General features: G+C 54.1%; 2 protein-coding genes and 2 pseudogenes across 2 annotated transcripts in view; 1 reads left to right on the top strand and 3 right to left on the bottom strand.

Annotated features, from left to right (window-relative positions):
- LOC131588627 (zinc finger protein 239-like) overlaps positions 1-16,159 on the bottom strand; it is a 369,862-nt gene extending 353,703 nt beyond the window's left edge. Inside the window, exon 1 of the mRNA XM_058857587.1 lies at positions 15,921-16,159. The gene's annotated coding sequence lies outside the window, so the exon portion shown is untranslated. The remainder of the gene's footprint in view (positions 1-15,920) is intronic.
- Positions 1-17,610, bottom strand: part of LOC131588549 (zinc finger protein 239-like) — a 135,224-nt gene that overhangs the window by 71,595 nt on the left and 46,019 nt on the right. The window lies entirely within an intron of this gene.
- The window catches only part of LOC131588457 (zinc finger protein 729-like), a 298,116-nt pseudogene continuing 281,217 nt past the window's right edge, over positions 712-17,610 (top strand).
- Positions 14,286-15,632, bottom strand: LOC131588569 (zinc finger protein 239-like; annotated as a pseudogene).

The raw sequence follows: 17,610 nt of genomic DNA, 5'->3' as shown, positions 1-17,610 counted from the left end.
CCCCGGGGCAGCCCCACGGCCCGCACGGCAGCTCCAAGGCTCCGCCAGCCAGGATGAAGCCATGGTCAGTTCATCTCCCGTGGCTTTTCTCGCTTCTCAGGGACAGTGGTCATTGCCCTGCTGCACTCGGATCTCTCCCACCAGAGAGGTCTCCAGGAACTTTTCCAACCTGAGTCCATTCCATGGGGAGCAGCCCCCTCACAGTGCTGCAGCGTGGGTCACTCTGCCACAGGGTCAGACCTTCCAGGACAGGCGGCTCCAGCGGGGGCCCCTCTGTCCACAGGTGTCCCCCAGGGTCACAGCCTCATCTCAGGCATTCCCCTGCTCGGGCATGGGCATCTCCAGGGGCTGCGGGGGGATCTCTGCATCCTCATGGATCTCTGCATTCTGGTGAATCTTCAGGGCCAGTCAATCTGCAATTCCCATTGTTGGTCTGTGTTCTGATGGATGTTCCTGCCCCTGTGTTCACCCAGGTGCCCACAGGGAGTCAGGAAGATCTGTTTGGTCAAGGTTTATCTCTGTGAGAAGCTCTTCCCACACTGGGGACACTCGTAGGGCCTCACCCCAGTGTGGATGTGCCGGTGCCTGATGAGGGTGCAGTTTTGTGAAGCTCTTCCCACAGTCAGGGTGGTGGAAGGGCCTCTCGTCTATGTGAATCCACTGACATTTGATGAGACCTGAGCTCCTTGGAAATCTCTTCCCACACTCAGGATGCACTGGTATACCCCAAGGCTGGAGTTCCAGCTGAAGCCCTCTCCACACTCCCTACACGTGTAGGACTTCTCCCTGTGTGGATCTTCTGGTGACAAATCAGATTGGACATCTCAGTGAAGCTCTTCCCACATTCCCCACACTCGCTGGGGCATTCTCCTGTGTGGATGTTCTGGTGCCAGATCAGGTGGGAGCTGCGACTGAAGCTCTTCCCACATTCCATTTCTGGGGCTTCTCCCTGCCATGAGCTCTCTCCCCCAGCTCTGAGCTCTGGCTGGATCTCCGGATACCTTCCTGGCACGGGGGGGAATCCTTCCTCCTTGCAGCTCTCTGGGCTGGGTTTGCAGCCCCTCCTCATGCAGGATCTCTGGGGCTTTTCCTCCTCCTCCATCTGGCCATGGCCATGGAATGACAAATCCTGGTTTGGGGGAAATCAAAGTGGGAGTGCCTTGGAGTAGAGGCTCCTCCTGCCCAAGTCCATGTCTAGAGCTCAGCAGGAGTCTTGTGTCCATGAAAATCTCCAAAATATCAAGATTCAGCCCCAAAAAATCTCCCAGGAGTTCCCCATCTCTTGTCTTTCCACTTCTGGGCTTCCAGAGGTTTCCCTTCCCTGGGATGATGGGGGTCCAAGGGCTCCAGGGGTTCCCCCTTCTCTGGGGTCCTCCTTAGTGATGATCCAGGGGCTTTTGGGGCGTCCATGGGGTCCCTTTTTCCCCTGATGCTCTGCTTTGAGATCCCAGGGATCTCAGGAGTGTCTCCTCTCCAGGCTCCCACCTCTCCAAGCTGCCAGGGTCCCTGAGATCCAGGATCGCTCCTCTCTGCTCTCCCCACTCTGGGGGTCCCAGGGGTTCCTCTCCTCTGCACTCCTGGGGGTCCCCTGGACCAATGTCCACCGCCAGCCAATACTGGGCAATGGCCACGTGGACCCCAAAGATCCCCCAAGGGGCTCAGCTTTGGGGTCCTGCAAGATCCAAACCTACACACACAGAGAAAAAAAACCTCCCAGGGACGCCAGACAATATTTGGGGCTCAATTCCACAATCTGCAAGTTCCAAACACACCCCAATAAAAAGACCCTCTCAGGGACCCCCCAACAGATTTGGGACCAGCTCCCCCTCCCTGCTCACCTGCAGGATGAGGTGGGGGCGATGGGCCCGTGGCCGGGGGTGCTGCGGACACAGGGGGCACTGGAACCTCCAGCTTCTCCTTCTATTCCTGTTCCTGCTCCTCCTTTTCCTTTCTCCCTCCTCCTGCTCCTCCTCCTTCCTAATCCCACCTCCTCCCCAGTTCCTGCCTTCTGTATATTTAGAGTGGAGAATCTTGCTTGTTTTTAGAACGAGAACAAAGATTCCAGATGGAACAAGCCTTGCTGGTTTTACTCAGCAGTATCAGTGACTACAGGTCGTGTTTGCTTTGGTTTGGTCCTGTCCTCGTTCCTCCTCAGTGCTCAGGCTGGCCTATGGGGTGTCCTTGTTTGCTGCATTTTCAGAGTTCCTCTTGGATCCTTTGGGCAATAGGCTGTGCCCTGGGAGGATTCTTTGTGCTCCTTTGTGACACAGGAGAAGCTTCCAGGCGGTTTTTGCGTGAGTGGCTGCTGTGGTGTCACAGGAACGTTGCCACGTCCCCGTGGTGTTCCCGTTGCTGTGGGACACGGAGGCCTCAGTGTCCAGAGCGGCTCTGGGCGCCTGCTCGTTGCCAGAGGATCCTCCTGCCCGAGGCATTCTCAGCAGCCAGCCCAGCCCCTGACGGGTGTCCTTCTGTGCTTGCAGGGGTACAGTCTGCAGACGTGTGCAGTGCAGCCAAAATGATGCAGCAAGTGGTTGCTGCAGTTGGCACTCTGTTCTCTGTGGCTTATTCGGGGTATTTTTTAACCCACTTGGCACGTAAGTTGAGGTTTTCCCTCGGTGCAGCATCTGTGGCTTTGGGCTTGCTGTGTGCTTTCTGTTCTTCCACTGGAACGGAGTTGACTCTGTAACCAAATTGCCATGAGGACACGGTTGGTTTGGGAGAGCTCCTGCCAGCAGCTGCAGCTGAAAAAGGGGGTGTCTGCAGCCAGCGGGGCGTGCACAGCATTTGCAATGAGGCCTGGGGGGTTCTGTTCCCTCAAGCGGGGAGTCTGTGGCAGCAGAGCCTGGAACTCCCTCCGTTTGCTGCTCCAGCCAAGAGCTGACACAGCCCAGTCTTTTGTGCTGCTCTCTTGCTCGCTGTGTGAAGGGCCTGTGGCTCCTGGAGGGATGCTGTGAAAGCAAAATGCTCTCTCAGGCTTGCCTTGTTCATTTCCCACCACAGGCAGTTTTTTCCTAACAACATCTGGTTCATGTTCCCTCTCCCGTTGCAGGGCACCTCACGCGTGGATCCCGAGCAGCTCCTCCTTCGGTGAGTGGGAAAGGAAGCTTTGGTGTTCAGAATTGTGCAGCGAGTTGTGAGCTCGGCGTGTGGCAGCCGAGTGCCAGCCTGAGAGGCTGAAGGAAAGTTCCTGTCAGTGTCTTTGCAGCAGCAGCAGCAGCAGCAGCAAAGAGATCCCTGGCAGTTTTCTCTGTTTCTGCTGAAGAGCTTTTGAAGAGCTGCAGGACTGGCTTTGCAGGCAGAAGATTGCTTGCTGGCTTTAGCCATGGTGGAATATGGAATTCCCAACAATAAGTGGCAATGTCAACTTTTGCCCATTGTTAGTTTGAACAGCTCTGAACTCTATTTCTGCTTAGTGCAGCTGGATGTGTAGCTGAGGATAAAGAAGGTGATAACTGAGATAGAACTTCCCGTCCCTCACGCTCCCGTCTGTCCACAGGGCACCAAAGCAGCATCAGCTCCTCCTCTGGCTCCCTCTGCTTGCAAAGAGGAGGCCAAAGAGGAGGAAGAGAGCAGTGAACTTCCCGCTGTTCTGGGAGATGAGGGCGAACACCCCGCGGTTTGGGAATACAACGGCGAGGCTCCCGCGGTGTGTGACAAGGACAGTGGACATCTCCCAGTGTGGGATGAGGACGGTGGACATCCTGTGGCTTGGGAAGAGGAGGGTGAACATCTTCCAGCATGGGAAGCGGACAGAGAATGTCCCATGGCTTGGAAAGATGATGATGAACCTGCAGCTTTTTGGGAAGAGGACAGAGAAGCTGCAGAGTTTTGGGAAGAGGATGAGGAACCTGCACTGCTTTGGGAAGAGGATGAGGAACCTCCCTCTGCTCCTGAAGAGGACACTGAAGCTCCCTGTGCTGCAGGATCCTGGGCTGAACATTCTGACAGCAGCACAGCCCTGCAGCCAGAGGGGAGCGGGGAGTGGAGCCTGATGCAGCTGAGTACGTCTGCTCTGTTCCTGTGTGCCAGAGCAGGGTGCTGTGTGTGTGTCTCAGCATCAGCTGCACCCAGTGTTGCTCTGCAGCTGAATGGCACAGGGTCATTTATTGTCCTTCCCCAGCTGAGAGCAAGGGGCTCCCGGCCCCAGGGAGTGGGGCTGCATTCTGGCTCTCATCTGAGAGGGAGCATCTTCCACGTGGTTTCTTTCAGGGAACACCGTGAGCGTGGGGGAGCCTGCCGAGAAATACCTGGAACTGGAGCAGATTGGCCAAGGGTAAGTGCAAGGCAGTTACTTCTGCACAAGCAGGGCCCAGGTATTTTGCTGGTGCAGGATCCAGTGAGAAGTCAGGAGAGCCCCAAACCCCTTCAGACACTGGGGTACGATGCTGCTGTCTCTCAGTGCTGATCAGAATTGATAACTGTGGTCAGAAGGCACCGTCAAAGGCCCCTGAGGCTGGCAGTGTCCTGTCTGCAGCAAGGAGTGGGACGTGGAAGATCTTCTGTCCCTGGAATTGGATTGCCTAAAAGAGCAACTCACCATGTGGTGACTGTGACTGTCAGAAAACAGTTCTCAAGAAGATTTCTTTCAAATATTTTGTTTCAAAAACTATCCATCAGTCAGGATTATCAACATAATGGTTTAGAAACAGAAACCAGAGATGAACTAATAAGTGTTCTTTTCAGCACAGGTAGCAGACCCCATACATTCAGTAACAGACACAGAGCTGCTGCACTCGAGGGGAAAATGCATCACCTGCCTTCTGGCAGGGCCCTTGGGGATCCTGCAGGTCTCAGGCAGGAAATATATAAAGGATGAAATACATTCTTTTCCAGTTCTTCAGACACCCACCCTCCACCTCAGGTTTTGAACTGAAGGAATTCAATGTGGACATTTGGGATTTCCTCCAGCCCTTTTCCTTCGTGTTGGGCCTCAGTTTTCTCTTGCACACCTTGCATGGCAGAGGGCTGGTGGCTGCTGTGCTGTTGTTTGAAGGGTGGATGCACTCGGGTGTTTTGTGAACGCTGCAGGCAGCAGAGATCTCCTGTCTGGGCTGGCTTTCACTGCCAGGGCCTAAAGCGCTGCTTCTTTCTTCTCTGCTGTTTTGTCTCCAGGGCTTTTGGAACCGTTTCCAAAGGACTCGACAGGGCCACTGGAGGAGAGGTCAGTGTCAACACGCCCAGCACGTCTGGCAGCTCTCGAGGCCTTTCCCCTCTGCTGGGAGCTGTGGCTGGAGCTGTGGGGCCCAGCAGAGCTTTCCTGCACAGGCTGCTCCTCTGAAGGCAGAGCAGTGTCAGCCTGCAGAGCACAGCTGGGACAGACTTGGTCCTTCTGAAGTGCCCAAAGGAAGGCAAGGAGGGCAGCGGTGTCTGTCAGAGCAGGACACGCTGGCTTGGTCTTCATGTCTGAAAGTGTGAATGCATCAGCTGGTGGAGACTGAGGCCCAATTTACCTTCATCCCAGCCTCGGACAGGAACACTGTTTAGCAGTTTTATCATCCTGAGTTTCATCAGGTTACCTCAAGGCCTAATTAAGGAGAGATCCTGCTTGGGCTCAGTTTGGGGTTTTAGTCCTACTGCAGCTGTTCCCACAGGGACAGGGAGAGAAATGAGAAGATGGATGTCCAGAGCAAAGCTCTCTCCTAAACCCTGCAGCTGTGTTTGGGTCTGGTGTCAGTGGCAGCTGTGACAGGGATTATCTGAGCAATGGATGTGCACGTTTGCTTTGTTGTGCTATCCCAAACAGAGCAGGGACATTTGAAATCATGGCCAAATGCCATAGAATTGCTAAAGGGTTCCTGGCTGTTTTGCTCTGTGTGCACAGAAACAGAATTACCTCCTGCTTGCAAAATGTGCTGGAATAATAATCCTAAGAGTGCTGAGGCCATTTGAGAAGACTGTAGGTGCAGAGAATGTTGTTAGAGCTCTGAGGCTGACAGCTGAGGCACCATTTCTGCAGAGCTTACAGAGCCAAATGTCTCTGGCCATGAGTCCTGTAACAGCCCCAGTGAGCAGAGCAATGGGCTGTGGGAATGGCACTTGCTGAGCTCTGGTGTCCCATCCCAAGGCAGTTTGGCACAGCCCGGCTCGGTCGCTCCAAAAAGACTCGCTCCGTGTTTGCTGTGGCCTCCTGCCACAGACTCCTCCAGTTCAAGGTCTGCAATGTCCCTTCAGGTGGCCATCAAGAAAATGAGTCTGAGGGGGCACAACAGGGAACGAGCTGTGAATGAGGTCGTGGTCCTGAAGGACAAGAAGAACCCCAACATTGTCAACTCTTTGGACAGGTGAGTGCTTCAGGTCTTCTCCCGTGCACGGGCCCTGCGTTCATCTTTCCTGGCATCCCCAGTCTGTAGCCTGTTCTGAAAATGCCTGACCCGGCCATATCTTCCCAGAACAACAGCCTGGCACTTCACTCCTTCCATGTGCTTTTGGTGCTTTGCTTTGGCTTTTTCTTCAAGTTGACCCCTTTTGCTGTGTTTTACACCAAGTGCTGATAAACCCTAGTAGAAATTATTTTCCTTGGCTTCTTCTTCCCAGTCCTTTCCCATTGCTGCGGATGTCAGGAAGAACAGGTTCTTGTTTCCAGAAATGCCTCGTTTGCCCATTTTTCAATGGCCTTGCCTATTTCTCAAGGGACTTTGTGCAAGGTTTTCCAAGCATTTGACTGCTTTTGCCCCAAGTGCTGCACGGCCTCCTCCCCTGGATAACTCTGGAAGTTGTGTTGCCTTGTTCCAGAGGGAATGGTGGAACTGATGAGTTCAGATGCTGAAGCAGCTGGGGGCAAGTGTTGTGGTTCCACATTGAGCTGGGCTGTTGCTAAAGTGCATTTTTCACCTGCTTGCCATCTAAGGCCTCTCCTTTCTCCCGGGTGCCTCCTTCTCCTTTAGACTGTGCAGATTCCAAGGCCTGTGCAGCCTGGCAGGAATGTCTCTCCATCTGATTCTGTCCTCACTGACAAGTGACCTGGGAACAAAACTCCACTCCAGGCTTTTCCCTGGGGGAACTGAGCAATGCACATTCATCTCTGTGCCGCTGTTGTCCTCTTCCAGCTTCCTTGTTGATGGAGATCTCTGGCTGGTGATGGAATACATGGATGGAGGAACTTTGCAGGACGTTGTCAGACAGACACGCATGGCTGAAGGAGAGATGGCAGCTGTCAGTCAGGAGGTGAGGGATCCTGCTTGTGCTTCCCATGGCTGGGACACCATGGTCCTTCCAAAGAGGCTGTGAGAACAGAGTGGCTCCATGCTCAGGCCTTTGTTTCTGTGTTGTTTTTATGAGCTGGAGAGGAAAGAGCCTCTGAAGTGAACTGCCTGCAAATATCACTGCATTTCTACTCTGTTCTTGTCTTCTTTCCAGCTGTTGTGCTACTCTTTGTCTTTTTTGGATGTGATTTGCTGTTCTCAGCTTTGTCTTGAACCTTTTGCCTGGAGCTTGTCTGCACTGCACTCCTGGGCTGTCACAGCAAAGTTGCTGCTGGCAGAATTCTAAACTGTCCTTTCTTGTGTGATATATTCCAGACATTGATTTATTCCCTCGTGTTTCTTGTTGTCTCTCAGTGTCTGCAGGGCCTGGATTTCCTCCATTCCATCCGGGTGATCCACAGAGATCTGAAGAGCTCCAACATCCTTCTGGGAATGGATGGCTCTGTCAAGCTGGGTGGGTGTTCCTGGCCAGGCACGGCGCTCCCGGGGTGCGGCTGTGGGGCTGCTTCCCAGTGAGGGCCAGAGCCCCACAAGTGCTGCTGGTGGCACTGCCCGGGCCCTGCTGCCAGCTGAGAGCGGCTGCCCCGTGCAGAGAGCTCAGGAGAGGAGCAGGGTGTCAGGAGTGCCTTTGCTCTGGGTATGGCCCTCCCAGAGGGGCAGGAGTTGCAATCTAAAGCTTCAAAGGAAATCAGTAAAAGCCAAGCATGAAAGCTGAGGGCTTCTTTAAGGGTCCAGTTCCATCTTTCCTTACCTACAGCCCTGAGGACTTTTCCAGCTGGATTCAGCACTGCATTCTCAGACTGAGAGTGGGGAATCTTTGTGCTTGGTTTCCTCATTGCAGCTGCCTTTGACAGTGCTTGTTTCTGTCCTCAGCTGATTTTGGCCTCTGCGCTCAGCTCAGCCCTGAGCAGGACCAGTGCAGCTCCATGGTGGGCACTGCTCACTGGATGGCCCCAGAAGTTGTGACCAGTTCTCCTTACGGCCCCAAGGTGGACATCTGGTCCTTTGGCATTGTGACCATCGAGATGGTGGAAGGAGAACCTCCTTACTTCCAGCAAACGGGGGCCATGGTAAGAGGCAAATTCTCCAGGCTTTGCAGAGGCCTGTGAGCACAGGGTGACCCTGCACTGGGAGGAGCAGCTGGAGGTTTCTGCACATCGCGAAGGGAATTCCCACAGCACCTGAGCCTGAACACAGACAAATATTCTGCAGTCTCCAGCAACAATTTCCTTTGGGATTTAAGTTGTTGCAGCTCTTGTGAGGATGACCCAAATACATGAAGCAAGTGCATCAGCTCTAATGTTGTCTTGTAGAAAACCCCAAACCAACCCCAACACCCAAACCCAAACCCAACAAGTTTTCTGAAGGAGTTTCTAAAAGAGGTTTTGTGAGATGAACTCCCCCCTGGCTCTTCTCCCTGGGAAACTTGTCTAAAACATGAAGATTATTGTTTAACATCTCCACAGTCTAACATATTTCTTTCCTAGTCCAAGCTACTTTCTCTGTGTCACCAAGCCTGAGCTTTCAGCCACACAAACCTGCTGTTCCTTGCCTGGCAGTTTCTGGCATGGGGCATCAGGAATGCTTTTACTTGAGTGTCAGTGGCACTGCAGAGATGCATTTGATGTAAGAATCCCTTGAAATTCTTGAAAATGACCACACTGACTCTTGAAAATGGCCTGTAAAGCTGGTGTCCGTAATTGGAGAAGCAAAATGGGCTATTTCTGATGGAGGTTCCTACTGACAAAGTCAGCCAATGCAATCGGCTCTGAAGGCAAGATCATTTGGATGTTGCAATGGCTGTGGCTGCACCCGGGTTTGGGTTTTTTGATTGCCCCAGAAAAATGAGCTGTGAGCAGCAGCATCTCTGCCAGGGAGGAAAGTGCCCGGGGAGCTGGGGCAGAGCAAGCGGGCTGGATGTGAGCACTTGTGGGTGTGGAGGAAGCTGTCAGAGCGCTGTGTTTGCTTTTCCTGCAGGCTCGCGCTCTGATCCGGCAGAACGGGACCCCGCAGCTGCAGGAGCCCAGGCGCCTGTCGGCTCTGCTGCGGGACTTCCTCGAGTGCAGCCTGGAGCCGGACGAGGAGCGGCGCTACTCTGCCCAGGAGCTGCTGCAGGTGAATGCCAAGCGGCTGCGGGGGAAACGGCAGCGCCAGGGAGGGCTTTTCTTGTGGGGCCCCCCCCCCCATCATCTCCAGTCCCGCTGCTTTTCACACGCAAAGCAAGCAGAATCCTCGCCTGCTTTGGCTTGGCAGGCTCCTGTCGAGCTCATCTGGACCTGGTGCCCCGCCACGAGCGGGGACATCTTCAAGCACATCAGGTGGCTCAGAGCCCTGCCTGACCTGAGCCTGGATGTTTCCAGGGAGGAGGCACCTCCCACATCCCTGGGCTCCCTCTGTCAGTGTTTCCCCACTCTCCTGCTACAGCAATTCTTCTTGAGATCTAATCTGAGCCTGCTTCCCTCTCTTGACTTTCAAACCATTCCCCTTTGTCCTGTTGCAACAGAGCCTGTGAGGAAGTTGACTCTGGAAAGTAACAGTTCATTTCTTTCTTTTTTATCCCTTGGGCAGCACCCATTTTTGTCATCAGCCAAGCCTCTCTCCAGCCTGACCCCTCTGATCACTGCAGCAAAGCAACTGAGGGAGCAGCAGAGGAGGACATGAAGCACAGGAGGCCAGCCTTTTGTCATAGTAGTTAGGACAAGTAGTTAGTAATGTTAGTTAGCACTGTGAGTTAGTTAGGGTAGTTAGGACAGCCTGTTTGTTATGGCAGTTATTTGAATAAAATCTCTGTTAAAGCTCAAGTCCCTTGAGGTGTCCTGTCCTTCTCCCGCTGTGACTCAGCTGCCCGGAGCACTGCGAGGGGAGAGCGGGCCCAGCCTCGCCCAGAGCTGAGCCCCAGCAGAGCCTGGCAGAGCCCAGAGCAGCCTCGGCATCTGCAGAGTCAGCCTGGAAGGAGGCGCTTGGAGCCTTCTGGGCTGCAGCCGGCTCTTGCTTACAAACTGTGTGCGCTGGAAAATGCCTCTGCTTCTGCGGGAGGGCAGAAGGGGCCCGGGGAAGGCCCAAGTGCTCCATGCAAGGGAAAAACCTGCCCTGTGTTTGTGATAAATAACTATGTTGTTGTTGACCTTTGCTATTATGTGTTGGCTTTTGCCAATTATTATAATCACAATGATTTTGATATAGCACAGTTTGTAATCACTTTTACCTGCTTTTGATATAGTAGTGTTATAAATGACTTTCAAATTTCCAAACAATCAAATGTAATTAATTCATAATATAGTTTAATAAATTGGATACAAAATAATAAAATAATACAATGTATTAAAAGAATACAATTTAGTAAAAAGAGATACAATTTAGTAGATATATTCAGATATATATTTCTATATATTTATATATATGTGAATATAATTGACCAGTGGTTACAAAAGGTTAAGGCATAAGCAGAAACCGACCGGGGTATGGGGGGGGGGCTTCTCACCTCACCCCACCTACAGAGCAAAGCACTTCAAGCTAAACTTATAGACTGTGTGCTTATTCATTAATGTTTCCCATAAGTTTCCTCCTATTTCCGATTTTGCTGACTGTCACTTTTCTTTACGGCACATGCTTCACTTGTTGTTAGGGGGTCTTCAGTCTTCTTTTCATGGTCTTTTGGCAAAGGCTTCTTCTCTTCCTCATTGTCCTTTGGATAACCTTACAGGTTTGCATGTGTGTACTTAGCGTTGTGTTATGTTAGTCTACTAATTAGCCCTCTGTTTTCTAATCTTTAGGCCCAATGCCTAGATTCATCCTAATTTTGTTCCATCTCAAGGCCATTTTGGTCTTGAGACACCATTTATCTTCTAAACTACATCCTGTACCTTAATTTTGACATGTAACATCTGCAAAGGGGTACATCTGCTATATAACACTGATTCTTGATAGTTTCTAACGACAACTTTAGTAACAGTTACGATTTAGTTAGCACGAATCAATTCCATTTATTACACTGGGAATGGGGAACCCCTGCACTTCCATTTCTGGGCAAACCCCCCTTCCTGAGTACAGAGACCCCCTTGAACATTCATTTCAGGGCACTGGGACCCCCTGGTACCCCCTTCCCCAACCCTGGAAAACCCTGCACCCCCTTATCTGGAACCTGGAACCCCCTGAACCTCCATTTTCAGGCACCGGGACCCCTTGAACCCCAGAACAGAGGAAGGGACCCCCCTGAACTCCCATTCCGCTGCAGCAGGACCCCCGTGCACCCCTGTATCCAGGACTGGAACCCTCCCAAACCCTCCATCCTCACACCCTGGGACCCCCCTGCAGCCGAGCCAGGGACCGGCCTGGCCCCGCAGGCCCCGCTGGACAAGGCTCAGCGAGCCCTCCCAGGGCTCTCCCACTGCAGAGGTCAATCAGGGAGAAGTGCCAAGTGACCAGCCCTGCTGGGGAGACGTGTATCCAAAATGAGAATGGATCCCCCAAAACCACAGCTGTGCCTTTTAAACAGAAAAGGGGGAGATGTTGTGGTGTGTTTTTGTTTAATTTAAAGTTTGAAGTTGTTTGTATAATTGGTTTGTTCTGTTACCCCCCTGCTTTGTTGGTTTAACCCAAAGTTATCTCCTCCCCTGCCCTGCCCATCATTGTATCCCAACCCCTTTTTCCAGCACCTTCCCTATCAATCTTGTCCACCCTGCCCCTTGTTCCCCAATGTTCCCTGTCAATCCTGCCTTATGCCAACCCCCTGCTTGGACGTCCCCTTTGGAAATCCCCTAATCCACAGCACCCCATTGGTCCATGTGTCCTATTCCCCTCCCCAGGATATCCCTCACTGGTTGAAGTTTTGTATCCACCCCTGGGCCCTCCCCATATGTAAATTGCTGTACACTTGTATTCTGTGTCTTTTGCTCCTGGTGCTGCTGGAAACCGCCCCCGGCAATGCGGGCTCAGCTCCAGCTGCCAGGTGGAGCACGTCAGCCTGGAGCACCCCCTGAGCCGGCACTGGGGCACGGCCCGGCCCCCACAGCGCCGGGGGCAGCGGGGGAGGCACTGGGGGAGCCCAGAAGAGGTTTGGGGTGTGGTGGGAGTACCTGGGAGGGAGTTTGAGATAGACTGATTTAAACTGGGAGAGGGGTTTAGGGGTCAAGAATGGCTGGGAAAGGGATTAAAGGATGTTGGAGAGGGTGGGATGGGGTTCTGGGGGTCCTGGTGGAAACAGGGAAGGAGTTTGGGGGTGCTGGGTGTCACTGGGAGGGATTTGAGTGAGCCTGGAGAGGCTGGAAGGAGATTGGGGATTGGAAAGCAGGGGTTGGGATGTGGTTCATTGTGCTGGGAAGAGACTGAGAGGGTTCCTGATGAGTCCTGGTGGGGCTGGGAAGGGACTGGGAGAGGGTTTGGGGGTCTTGGGTGGGCTTGGAGAGACTGGGAGAGTGCTTGGAAGGGCTTGGGGTGTCCGTGTGAGGTTTTAGGGGGGATCCTGACCCCTGCAGACCCCCCAGAGATGCCACCGGACGCCGCCCACAGCAAGATGCTGATGGGGATCGGGGGCTCAGCTTCTACCTGTGCAAGAAGGTGAGGGGGGTCCTGGGGGTCATATCCTCCCTCTCCTGGAACGTGTGTGCTCCCCCGGGGCCCCCAGCCTGATGTCACCCCCTTTTCTCTGCCCACAGAGCTCCTGAGCCTCTGGTGGTCGCAGCCCCTCCCCGTGGCCTCCTGCCTGGCCAGGAGCCCCCGCTCCATCCCTGTGCTGATTCTGGAGGGGTCGTGTGTCCCCCCAGCCTTGCTGTCTTCTGCCCCTGCCTGGCTGCTCCCAGTGTTCCCAGTAAAGCTTCCCAGTTTGCCCCTGTCCCGTTTATGGGGGGCAGTGGGGAGGGACATGGGGTGACCCCGCGGGGGGGCTGTGGCAGGAACAGACCCTGCCCCAGGATGGATCAGGACCCCCGTGTGTCCCCCTCATGTGTCATCGTATTTTGGGGACTCCTTGGGAGACACCAAACTCCAGCATGGCACCCAGCAAACCCTAAAAAGCACTGGGACCCCTGAAGCCACCAGGGAAATTTGGGGAGGGGGTGCATGGGTGGTACCTGGACCATGCCAAGAGCCCAGCACTGCCCCAGCTTGGCTTGCCCCAGCTCCTCCCGTGGAATGTGAAGGAATTGGAAAAATGGGGATTCAAGGCTGGGCGCTGGGCCAGGGGTGAACAGGAGAAGATATGGAGGAAGAGGAAAAGAGCCAGAGAAGAGAAGGAGGCGGGATGAAGAAGGAGGAGCGAGACTCATCCAAACCCAATATGGGGCTCCCATGCCCCTCTTTTCTCCTGCTCCTCCACCCCTGCCCCACTGCCGACCAGTCCACCACCCCACCTCTCCTATCCCCCCTTTCACTCAATTGAAGCAGATCCTGGCAGCTTTTTCCTGGGAGCAATTCCTGAGTTTGGGGATTTTTGGGGTGCAGTTCTGAAGGGGGACAGCTCTGTCTGGCTTTCCCCTCCCTGCTGTGGCCTCTCAGCTGCCCCACACACCCTGGGGGTGCTGGGATTTCCCTCCTGGGCACAAGGACGTTCATTCCCTTCCAGGAGCCCAATGCCTGGCTGGGGCTCCAGGCCAGGGGGTCCTTGAGCAGCTGCCCCAGAACCTCCGCCAGGGGCTCCCAGCGCAGCCGCAGCCGCTCGGCCTGGGCTCCCCAAAGCCCTCAGCAAGCCCCAAGTCCCTGCCAGGAACCCTCAACTCCCTCAAACCCAGCATCCCCCACAGCCCCTGCAAGTTCCCCCCATGGCAGTGGCCACAGCCATGGCCCCACATGTCACTGGCCATGGCCCACCATGTCCTCACCTATGGCTGTGTCCCCACCATGTTTCCATCCCTGGCATTGTCCCCCACATCTCCATCTGTGCCTGTGTCCCCCCATGTCCCCATGAATGGCCACATCCATGTGTCACCATGTCACTCTCCATGTCCATGGCCCACCATGTCCATGGCCCTCGAAGTCCCTACACATATCTTAGTTCAATGTCTTTATTTTTCCCCAATTTCAGGTGTTTTCAAAGGATGAAGAGAAGGGAAAAGCCAAACAAGGCCCAAAGTAAAGGATTTCTGTGTCCATGCCAGCTGATGATCCACGTAGTTGGGTGGGAGGAAAGAACTGTTTTGGGGCATTTCCACCCCACTGTCTCCAAAATATTGATCTTTGCCCAAATCCATCAACATTTTGCTGAGAAAGACACCCTTGGGCAGAAGGAAATGAAACTTGTGGAATCACTGATGTTAGAAGAGACCTCCAAGACCATCCAGTATTCCTTGATACCACCAGAAGATAGGATTGAATTTAAAAGATTTTCTGGGATTGAAAGTCAACAAATCTGCTTTCCCCAAGGAATTCCCATTGTTGGTCTGTGTCCCAATGGATGTTCCTGCCCCGGTGTTCATCTTGGTGCCCAGAGGGAGCCAGGAAGATGTGGAGCCTCCCAGCCAGGTGTCTTCCCAACACGGATCACCAGGACCACGGATCACCAGGGCTCTGCCCAACGGGGGTCACTGGGGATCATCCAACGCCGATCCTCCCATGGGGGATGGAGCTGGAGCAGCGCACGAAGCTCTTCCCGCACTCGGGGCACTCGCAGGGCTTCCCTTACTGGTGCCTCCGTTGGTGTTTGGTCAACTCAGAGCTCTGTGAGAAGCTCTTCCCACACTGGGGACACTCGTAGGGCCTCTCCCCAGTGTGGATGCGCCGGTGGATGGTGAGGGTGGAGTTGTGCTTGAAGCCCTTCCCGCAGTCTGGGCAGCGGAAGGGCCTCTCCTCTGTGTGAATCCGCTCATGTACGAGGACATGGGAGCTGGTCTGAAACCTCTTCCCACACTGGGGACACTCGTAGGGCCTCTCCCCAGTGTGGATGAGCTGGTGTTCCCTCAGATTGGAGCTCCACCCAAAGCTCTTCCCACATTCCAAGCAGGTGTAGGGTCGTTCCCCTGTGTGGATCACCTGGTGTCTCATCAGGTCAGAGACATCTGTGAAGCTCTTCCCACATTTCCCACACTCATAGGGCCGTTCCCCTGTGTGGATCCTCTGGTGATTCCTCAGGTTGGAGCTCTGGCTGAAGCTCTTCCCACATTCCCCACACTCGTAGGGCTTTTCCCCAGTGTGGATCCTCCTGTGCTTTATGAGGTGGGAGCTGTACCTGAAACCCTTCCCACATTCCAAGCACTTGTGGGGCTTCTCCCCCAGCTCTGAGCTCTGGCTGGATCTCTGGCCGTGTTCCTGGCACTGGGGAGATCTTTCCTCCTCGGAGCTCCCTGGGCTGCGTTTGCAGCCCCTCCTTGTGCGGCATCTCTGGGGCTTTTCCTCCTCCTCTTCCATTTGGACACAGTTTGGGAATGAAAATTCCAGATTAGGAGGAAAAAAAGAGAGGAGAGCACCTTGGGCTGGCGGTTCCTCCTTGCCCAAGTTCATCTCAGAAAATCACTGGGCATCTTGTGTCTGGAAGAAACCAAAACACAAAGATTCAGCAAAAACATCCTCCAAACATCAAAACACTGATCAAAAACTACCCAAACACCAAATTCAGGCAAAACCCCCTCCAGAATACAAAGATTCAGCCCCTGCAAAAAAACCAAAGCACCAACATTTAGCCCAATAAAACTCAGAGACACCAAGATTCAGCCCAGTGAAAATCATGGATCCTCCTCTCCAGTCGCCTGCTGACTGTGGGCAAGGAAACACTCCTGGGACTGCACATACAGCGAGGGAGGAACCTTGTGCTTCTTCCACGTCCTGCTCTGAAACTTGTGCTTCTTCCACGTCCTGCTCTTCCTCCTCATGTGTCCCAACTCATCCTCACACTCCTTCTCCTTCTTCTGTAAAACCCCAGATAGATATTTTGATCATTTTGTTCTTCACCCCTGCTTCTCCTTCCCTTCTCCTCCTGCCCCCAGGCCCAGCACCCACTGCCGCCTCCCTCTTCCCCCCCAGTCCCACAGCATCCCACCGCAGGGGCACGGATGGAGCTGGGCCAGCTCGGCCTGGGGCAGCGCTGGGCTCTCGGCCGCTTCCGCCCGCACTCGCTCCCCACTGCAGCCGCTCCCGCCACCACAGCGCGGGGGGGCCCGGCCTTGGCGCTCCCCCCTCCCACCTCCCCAAATTCCCCTCAAGGGGGGCGCCAAGGCCCGGGGGGGAGGGGCGCAGCTGGGCTCCAGCTGGGGAACGCTGGCAGCTGCGGCTCTGCCTGGACACTGATGAGTCATCAGCGCCGCGCGCTCTGATTGCCTCAGCCCTGCCTGAGCCCTGCGCCTGCACCAAGGGGGGACACCCTGCTCCAGGGGGGATGGCCCCAAAACGGGGGAACCCCAGCAAAGGAACAACAACAAAGGCTCTTTACAAACTGATCCCGTCAACCTCATTGCACATAGGGCCAGGGACGGGGACATAAGGAAGTGACAGGAGGAGCCATCAGCTGCACAAAATGTTATTAATTGATGACACAGACTGCTGCTCAGCCAAGGTCCTGCTAAATTCATCAACTTCCAGAAGAACAACAAAGACTTAACGCAGCCATCAATATCGTTAGCTAAACAAAAGTGGGGTGCATTTTAAGGGGGTATGTAGTAGATGCATTGGGAAGTCTGTACCTCTCCAGGACTTCAGCCAAAGGGGAAAGGGAGAGGGAGATGTGACCAAGAAAATTAGGATGAAAAGGAGGCTGTGTCCTCCAACAACTGGAGAGACCCCATGGGAAATGTCCCACGGCATCATCCCTTTTCTTATGAATGAAATTACTGTTACAGGACTCCTCTGTCTTCCTTGTGGACAGAAACCTCTGGGGATGTCAATTTTTCCACACACCTTGGGGCTCCTCCGCAATTCCTTCCACCGTCCGGGCCGGCGGGCACTGAGTGCAGCTGAAGGTGCCTCACCCAGTTTGGGGGATCGGCTCCCTCGGCTGGCGGCGGCACCGGGGATTGATTGGGTACCCGAGAGTGAGCAGGAGACAGACGAGGGACGGATCAGGGGGGCTCTCAAGAGTCGGCAGGGAGAGAGCACTGAAAATCTCAGCAGTGACTCCAGTGGGATCTTCGGGGAGTAAACATGGCAGGGCACCCAGGGAGGGGACAAAAGGGAAAGCCAGAATGGGGTCCCAGCAAAAGGGATGAGGATCCCAAAATATCTCTCAAGGCTCCCTTGGGAGCATGTGGAGGTCGTTCGCACATTCTCCCAGAGGGAATTAAGGACATGGACACCCAGGGGGGCAATAAGGGAAGTCCAGAAGGGATTTAGACAACAGGGGATGGATGGTGTTGGTGTGCTGGGAAAGGATTGGCTGAAGGGGAGTGTGCAGGAATGTGCTTAAGGCAAGAAGCAGCAAGAGCAATCAATGGGGTAAGAAAAAGGATGATGGAAAAGAAGTGGAATAGAAAAAAATACTGAGGATTGG

Source organism: Poecile atricapillus, chromosome 26 (genome assembly GCF_030490865.1).
Source record: "Poecile atricapillus isolate bPoeAtr1 chromosome 26, bPoeAtr1.hap1, whole genome shotgun sequence".
NCBI lineage: Eukaryota > Metazoa > Chordata > Aves > Passeriformes > Paridae > Poecile > Poecile atricapillus.
Note: the sequence above shows the minus strand (reverse complement) of the source record. Positions and strands in the feature narration are given on the sequence as shown.